Below are 7372 nucleotides of genomic sequence, written 5' to 3'. Positions count from 1 at the left end.
AGATAATATCGATAAAGTGCGGAAATACAATCCAACACAGCCCTAACCGGGGTGTCACAAGTCATGAGCATCTATAAGTCATAATACAAGTCTGCTAAGTCTGTAAACTAATACATCTGTCCGAAACATGATAGAAATGATAAAGGAGGAGAAACACGAAAACTGCGGACGCCAGGCAGCTACCTCGTGTACTCCGAATGTCCGCCAGAAGCTGGAAGGATCAGCACTCGGGAGCGGAACCAGCTACGCCTGAATCTGCACACAGGGTGCAGGGAGTAAAGTGAGTACTCCAACTCAGTGAGTAACAAATGTAAATAATGATTGAAAGTAAGAAAACACGTAAGGCACAAGGCATTCTATAATGAAGCAGTAAAACCAGTTAAAAACAGTAATCCAGTGAAAAGTCAAGTAAAATCCTTTTTCCAACAATGAACAGGTAATTGACAGACAATTAAGGTATAGTAGATAAATAGAAGCTCGCCCCTCGGGCACAGTATCCACAAATCCGCCCCTCGGGCAACATCTCAGAACAATACCAGCCCCTCGGGCTCAATCTCACAACACAATGGGTACCCGCGCTCACTGGGGGTGTGCAGACTCCTGGAGGGGCCCCTTACGGCCCAAGCGCAATAACAAGCCATCTCGTGGCATCAAATCTAGGCCCTCGGCCTCATATCAATCAAGCCACCTCGTGGCGTACATATCCCAGGCCCTCGGCCTCAAATCAGTATCAGTGTTTCCTCACAACATAGGCCCTCGGCCTTACTCAGTCAAGAATCCTCACAAGCCCCTCGGGCAATAGTAAAACAGTATTTCTCAGCCCAAACATCATTTGAAAATATCATTTAAGTCTCAAAACTGAGTAAAAATGGCTGAGTAGTAAAACTGTGAAAAAATAACATGACTGAGTTCAAGTAGTAAGTCAAAATAGTAAGGAAATATCAATAAAAAGCTCCGAAGGGTTCAAATGGTTGGCACGAAGCCCAAGTATGGCATTCAGCCCAAATCATAATGATAGCAAATAAGTTTCAGTCAAATACGCGGTAAAATCATCAACCGGGACTGACCCCACGCTCGTCAACAAGCGTGTGTCTCACCTCAACTTAGCACTACGATGTGCAATCCGGGGTTTCAAACCCTCAGAACATCATTTACAATCATTACTCACCTCGAACCGGCTAAATCTCTAGCTCGCGATGCCTTTGCCCCTCGACTCGGCCTCCACGCGCGTCGAATCTATCCAAAATCAGAACGGGGACATCAAAATATGCTAAGGGAACAAAGCCCAAGCGAAAACAATCAATAAAGGGCACAAATCCCGAAATTATCAAAACCCGACCCCCGGGCCCACGTCTCGAAATTCAGAAATTTTGACACCAATAGATTCCTTATCTCCCCACGAGTTCATACATATTAAGAATACTAAAATCGGAGTCCAAATGACCCCTCAAATCCTCATTTAAAGGCCTCTTAAACTCAAGCCCTAATCCCCCATTTTTAGCCCTTTAATTCCTTAAATTACAGCCTTAATTCATGAAATACTACCATAGAAATGTGTTTTAGGTCCAAAATCCTTGCCTTAACGAAGTCTCCTTGATTTCCCTCTTCAAAATCGCCCAAAGCTCCCGAACTCGTGTTCAAAAGTGGTGAAATAACCCAACTTCGCGAAATGAAATAACTTACATGTTCTGCCCGGACTTTTCCGCATCTGCGGTCCAATGCCCGCTTCTGCGGTACCGCATTTGCGGCCAAACAACCGCTTCTACGGTTCTTCACTTAAAACCCAAAATCGCATATGTGATTGAACTTCCGCATCTGCGGCTTCGCAGATGCGGCTATCTTGACCGCTTCTGCGGTATCTGCTCGCCAGTCCCATCTCGCATCTGCGGTCTTGACCCTCGCACCTGCGGCATCGCACCTGCGATCCCCAATCCGCAGGTGCAGAAATACCAGAAGCAGAAAATCTGCAGCTGCAACAAACATCCAACTTCCCCGTCAACCATCCGAAATCACCCCGAGTCCCCCGGGACCTCAACCAAAAGCACAAACATATCCCAATACCTTATTCAAACTTGTTCCAGTCATCAAAACACTTCAAACAACATCAAATCAACCCAAAACACCTCGGATTCAAGCCTAAGTTTCTAAAAACTTCCGAATTCCGCTTTTGATCAAAAACCCAACCAAACCACGTCCGAATAACCTGAAATTTTGCACACACGTCCCAAATGACACAACGAAGCTATTGCAACTCTCGGAATTCCATTCCAACCCCTATATCAAAATCTCGCCTACCAATCGGAAATCGCCAAAATATCAACTTCGCCGATTCAAGCCTAAATCTTCTCCAAACCTCCAAAACCCGTTCCGATCACACTCCTAAGTCCCAAATCACCTCCCGAAGCTAACCGAACCATCAGAACTCACGTCTAGGCCCTCTAACACATAAGTCAATATCCGGTTGACTTTTCCAACTTAAGCTTTCTTAATAGAGACTAAGTGTCTCAAACTTCACCAAAACCAATCCGAATTCAATCCGACCAACCCAATACCTCAAAACACGGATAAACAAAACAATAAGAAGCAGAAATGGGGGAAACAGAGCGGTAACTCATCAGACGACTGTCCGGGTCGCCACATCCTCCCCAACTTAAAGAAACGTTCGTCCTCGAACGAGTCAAGAAACATACCTGAAGCCTCAAACAGGTGAGGATATCTGCTCTGCATCTCTCGCTTGGTCTCCCAGGTAGCCTCCTCCACAGGCTGACCTCTCCACTGCACTTTCACCGAAGCTACATCTTTTGATCTCAACTTCCGAACCTGACGCTCCAGAATAGCCGCTGGTTCCATATCATAAGTCAAATCACCCTCAAACTGAACCGTGCTGAAATCCAGAACATGAGACGGATCTCCAATATACCTCCGGAGCATAGAAACATGGAACACCGGATGCACACTCGACAAGCTGGGTGGCAAGGCAAGCTCATAAGCCACCTCCCCAATCCTCCGAAGTACCTCAAAAAGCCCAATGAACCGCGGACTCAACTTCCCTTTCTTTCCAAATCTCATAACACCCTTCGTGGGCGAAACCTTCAACAGGACCTTCTCACCAACCATGTAGGACACATCTCGAACCTTCCTGTCAGCATAACTCTTTTGCCTCGACTGCGCTGTACGAAGTCTCTCCTGAATCACCTTCACTTTATCTAAAGCATCCTGAACCAAATCTATCCCCAATAGCCTAGCCTCACCAGGCTCGAACCAACCAACTGGAGATCTACACCGCCTCCCGTACAATGCCTCATATGGGTCCATCTGAATACTCGACTGGTAGTTGTCGTTATAAGCAAACTCTGCAAGCAGTAGAAACTGATCCCATGACCCTCCAAAATCAATAACGCAAGCGCGTAACATATCCTCCAATATCTGAATAGTGCGCTCGGACTGCCCGTCCGTCTGAGGGTGAAAAGCTGTGCTCAACTCTACCTGAGTACCCAACTCCCGCTGGACAAACTTCCAAAACTGGGAAGTAATCTGAGTGCCCCGATCTGAAATGATGGAAACTGGGACACCATGCAACCGAACAATCTCCCGGATATATATCTCTGCTAACCGCTCGGAAGAATAAGTAGTACAGATAGGAATGAAGTGCGCGGACTTGGTCAGCCGATCCACAATCACCCAAATAGCATCGAACTTTTTCAAAGTCCATGGAAGCCCAACTACAAAGTCCATAGTGATCCGCTCCCACTTCCACTCTGGAATATCCATCCGCTGAAGCAAGCCACCCGGTCTCTGATGCTCATATTTCACCTGCTGACAATCGAGACACCGAGCTACAAATCCACAATATCTTTCTTCATTCTCCTCCACCAGTAATGCTGTCTCAGATCCTGATACATCTTCGCGGCTCCTGGATGAATAGAATACCGCGAGCTATGGGCCTCCTCCAGAATCAACTCCCGAAGCCCATCCACATGGGGCACACAAATCCGGCCCTGCATCCTCAACACCCCATCATCTTCAACAGACACATCTCTGGCATCATCATGCTGAACTTTGTCCCTAATAACAAGAAAGTGTGGATCATCATACTGGCGCTCTCTGATGCACTCATATAGGGAAGACCGAGAAATCACACAAGCCAATACCCGACTGGGCTCCGAAATATCCAACCTCACGAACCGATTGGCCAAAGCCTGAACATCAACCGCAAGAGGTCTCTCCCCAACTGGAATTTATGCCAAACTCCCCATACTCACTGCCTTTCAGCTCAAAGCATCGGCCACCACATTGGCCTTTCCCAGATGGTACAATATAGTGATGTCATAATCCTTAAGTAACTCCAACCACCTCCGCTGCCTTAAATTAAGATCCTTCTGCTTGAACAAATGCTGAAGACTGCGATGATCAGTGAATACCTCACAAGATACGTCATACAAGTAATGCCTCCAAATCTTCAACGCGTGAACTATGGCAGGCAACTCCAAATCATGGACGTGGTAGTTCTTCTTATAGGGCTTCAACTGACGAGAAGCATAAGCAATAACTCTACCCTCCTACATCAACACACAACCAATCCCTACTCTCGAAGCATCACAATACACGGTATATGAACCTGAAGCTGATGGCAAAACCAACACTGGAGCTGTTGTCAAGGCTGTCTTGAGCTTCTGAAAGCTCTCCTCACACCCGTCCGACCATACAAATGAAACACCCTTCTGAGTCAACTTGGTCAAGGGCGATGCAATAGATGAGAATACCTGAACAAACCGGCGATAATAGCCTGCCAAACCAAGAAAGCTGCGAATCTCTGTGGCTGAGGACGGTCTGGGCCAACTCTGAACCGCCTCTATCTTCTTTGGATCAACCTGAATACCCTCACTGGACACCACGTGTCCCAAGAATGCCACTGAACTGAGCCAAAACTCACACTTGGAGAATTTAGCGTAAAGCTTCTCCTCCCTCAATCTCTGCAACACAACCCTCAAATGCTCCGCGTTCTCCTCCTGACTGCGTGAATATACCAGAATATCATCAATGAAAACTATGACAAATGAGTCAAGATAAGGCCGGAACACGCTGTTCATCAAATACATGAACGCTGCTGGGGCATTGGTCAGCCCAAAAGACATAACCAGGAACTCATAGTGACCATATCTGGTCCTGAAGGTCGTCTTAAGAATATCCGAATCCTTGATCTTCAACTGGTGATAACCCGATCTTCAACTGGTGATAACCTGAACGGAGATCAATCTTGGAGAATACCCTCGCTACCTGAAGCTGGTCGAATAAATCATCAATGCGAGGCAAAGGATACTTGTTCTTAACTGTTACCTTGTTCAATTGCCTATAATCAATGCACATCCTCATAGTGCCATCCTTTTCTTCACAAACAGAACCGGCGCACCCCAAGGTGACACACTAGGCCGAATGAACCCCTTATCAAGGAGTTCCTGAAGCTGCTCCTTTAACTCCTTCAACTCCGCTGGTGCCATACGATACGGCGGAATAGAAATGGGCTGAGTGCCCGGCACCAGGTCAATACCAAAATCAATATCCCTGTCCGGTGGCATACCCGGCAGGTCTGCAGGAAATACATTAGGGAAATCCCTCACAACTGGGACAGAATCAATACTGGGAGCCTCAGCTCCGACATCCCTCACAAAGGCAAGATACGAAAGACAACCCTTCCCAACCATACGCTGGGCCTTCAAGAAAGAGATCACCCTACTAGGAACATAATCAGTCACACCTCGCCACTCGATCCGTGGCACACCCGGTATAGCCAATGTGACTGTCTTAGCATGACAGTCCAGAATAGCGCGACACGGAGACAGCCAATCCATGCCCAAAATAATATCAAAATCCACCATACTCAATAATAAAAGATCCACTCGGGTCTCCAGACCCCCAATAGTCACCACACACGACCGGTACACACGGTCTACAACAACAGTATTGCCCACCGGGATAGATACATGAACAGGTAAAGCAAGAAACTCACGGGGCGTACCCAAGTAACAAGCAAAGTATGATGACACATAAGAATAGGTGGAACCGAGATCAAATAATACAGAGGCATCTCTGTGGCAGACTAAAACAATACCTGTAATAACAGCATCTGAAGTGATAGCATCGGGTCTGCCTGGAAAAGCATAGAAACGGGCCTGACCGCCCCCTGATCGACCTTCCCCTTTGGGGCGACCCCTGGCTGACTGACCCCCACCCCTAGCTGGCTGGGCGGGTGGTGGTGGAGCAACTGGCGCTGAAGCTGATGACTAGCCCCTCTGCTGTGACGAACTAGCAACACGACGGGGACACTGCCTCCATATGTGCCCCATCTCTCCACACTCGTAACAACTCCCAGGTGCTGGAGAAGGGGACTGATGGGAACCCCTCGCACTGGAGTGACTTGCAGATGCACTCGGCATAGAAGAGCCCTGAACAGATGGAGCACGGGATGAGCTCTGAGCTGGAAGGGCACTAAGTGAAGAATGGCCCTGGTGTGAACTGTGGGAGCCATGACCCGATGACGCCCCATGATAACCTGAGCGATCAGACTGACCATGTCGGAACTGTCGGCCTCTGCCGTGCTGAAACTGGCCCCTCGAAGGAGCACCACTGTAGCTACCAGATCCTCGAGGCCTCTTGGTCTCCCTCTCCTGGCGATGGACAGACTCAATCTCTCGGTCAATATCCACAACCTCCTCGAATGTAGCACCAATCACCCTCTCCCTGGTCATGAGAATACGGAGCTGATAAGTAAGACCATCGACAAACCTCCAGATCCTCTCTCTATCTGTCGGGACCAACCAGATGGCATGACGAGCCAACTCAGAGAACCTCAACTCATACTGTGACACGGTCATCTCCCCCTGACGTAACCACTCAAACTGCCTGTGCAGCTCCTCTCTACGAGACTGCGGCACATACTTCTCCAGAAAGAGAACGGAGAACTGCTGCCAAGAAAGGGGTGCGGCACCAACAGGCCTACGCCTCTCAAAATCCTCCCACCAAGTAAAAGCAGGTCCTGAAAACTGATAGGTAGTGAAAGCGACCCCACTGGTCTCCAGAATACCGGCTGTGCGAAGCATCCTCTGACACTTGTCCAAAAAGCCCTGGGCATCCTCGCCTTCTGCCCCACTGAAGGTCGGAGGCTGAAGTCTACCAAATCTCTCCAACCTACGCTGCTCATCCTCTAGCATGACAGGAACTACATAGTCCTGAGCAGCGACAACCGGCTGAGCTGGGTGTGCCCCCGGCTATCTAAGTCCCTGCACGACTTGCTCAGGTGTGCGGGCGGCGGGAGTCTGACTGCCTCTCCCGGCCTGAGAAGTAGCTGCGGCTGTAGTGGCTGAAACCGCCTGAG

The 7372-nt window shown here is 48.5% G+C and overlaps 1 pseudogene; it reads right to left on the bottom strand.

Annotated features, from left to right (window-relative positions):
* LOC109223095 lies at nucleotides 4932–5367 on the bottom strand (annotated as a pseudogene).

The sequence above is a fragment of the Nicotiana attenuata genome, chromosome 2 (assembly GCF_001879085.1).
Source record: "Nicotiana attenuata strain UT chromosome 2, NIATTr2, whole genome shotgun sequence".
NCBI lineage: Eukaryota > Viridiplantae > Streptophyta > Magnoliopsida > Solanales > Solanaceae > Nicotiana > Nicotiana attenuata.
Note: the sequence above shows the minus strand (reverse complement) of the source record. Positions and strands in the feature narration are given on the sequence as shown.